The sequence below is a fragment of the Lepisma saccharinum genome, chromosome 3 (genome assembly GCF_977018435.1).
Source record: "Lepisma saccharinum chromosome 3, izLepSacc3.1, whole genome shotgun sequence".
Classification (NCBI taxonomy): Eukaryota; Metazoa; Arthropoda; class Insecta; order Zygentoma; family Lepismatidae; genus Lepisma; species Lepisma saccharinum.
The window spans coordinates 14,086,383-14,087,822 of NC_139231.1; the positions used below are offsets into that span (position 1 = coordinate 14,086,383).

Genomic DNA, 1,440 nt, shown 5'->3' on the forward strand with positions numbered 1-1,440 from the left:
GGAAGGAATTTGGCCGGTAATATTCACCAATCCCACTCTAAAAGTGTAGACAAGCCCGTGAATTTTATGGGCGGGGGACGGCTGGTAGTTGCTTTATTTTCCGATGTTTTAGAGTAAAGTACACCTGCTTTTCATTCAACTTTATTTAGCAAATACGATATTCCCTTGCAGATATTTTGAGTTAAAATTTTGTTTATTTATTTAGAAAACCACTCAGATTGCACCATCCTCCTCCCACCCTCCGAAGAGGGCGGGTGCGATCATCAATGATCAGGAAAAAGCACAAGCAACCTCCTCATCCGCTTCACGCTCAAAGGAAGGCGCTTTGATTCTTCATCGTGGTTGAGTCGATTCCGTGTTTCGGGATCAACGTAAACGAATCATACTACAGAAATGATCCTGTGAAGTATGATCTTGGATTTTCTAATTTTTTTTTTTTTTTTTTTTTTTTCCCCTCGTTTTCCATTTAGAAGGGTACACCTTCTCTTTGGTAAGTGAATTGTTTTCATAAATGTTTTCCCTTCCAAGGTGATGGTCTAAGTGTTTTCAGTAATGAAGTGGTACATATTTACTTATTCTGAGGGTAGTTCACTTAGATCTTATTTATTCAGTAGTGGGAATATTACTTCAGTTAGGAAAGTAATAATTTGCTATGGTGCGGCATGTGTTGGATATATCACGTGCCGTAGTTCCGGAGGATGATGGATATTATACAGCTGGTAGTCAGGATGCTGTGGATCTATCAGGAAGGTGTACATGGTTAAGAGATGCTGTAATGGTGTGCAGTGGTATGTGGGAAGGCAGTCGTGTAGAGCATCTTCGTACATTGTGCTAAGAAGTTGTGGATGGTGCGAGTTCATTCGACCAGTTATATATTTGTGACGGATGGCTTCGATGTGGGTTGTGATTTCGGGAAAGGTTATTCGCTCGTACAGTAGTCGTGTAGGACTTGGTAGGACTACTCTGAAGGCCAAACGAAGAGCATGTCTTTCCAGAACTTGTAGTTTGTGATAGAATGAGTCTGGGGCTGCTATCCATGCAGTGTGGCCGTAAGTAATTGCTGGTCGAAGGAAAGCCTTGTAGGTATGTAGGACAACCTGGGAGTTGAGTCCCCAGGATGTTCCAATTAGCCGTTTGAGCAAGCTCAGACGATTTGTAGCTTTTTGGACGATGTTGAGCAATTGAGGTTTCCAGGTTAGCTTGGAGTCAAATATGACTCCCAGGTATTTTGCAGTGGTGGCAGGCAGAATTGGAGTTCCCCGTATTTTGATGTTTAATAATGTTGGGTTCCTTTGGATCTTCGAGCGACAGCCTGTCTGCAGAAACACCAATGCTTGTGTTTTGAGAGCATTAATTGTGAGACGCCATGTGTCACACCATCTTTGGAAGGAGTTTATAGCTGGTTGGAGAGTTTTGTTTATAGCTTGGATGGTTGAACAA

The 1,440-nt window shown here is 42.2% G+C and overlaps 1 non-coding gene across 1 annotated transcript; it reads right to left on the reverse strand.

Moving 5' to 3' along the window:
• Positions 1–208: 208 nt before the first annotated feature.
• Positions 209–416, reverse strand: LOC145986103 (small nucleolar RNA U3). Its single transcript, XR_014441539.1, has one exon. It is a non-coding gene; the product is annotated as a small nucleolar RNA U3 (small nucleolar RNA).
• Positions 417–1,440: the final 1,024 nt, after the last annotated feature.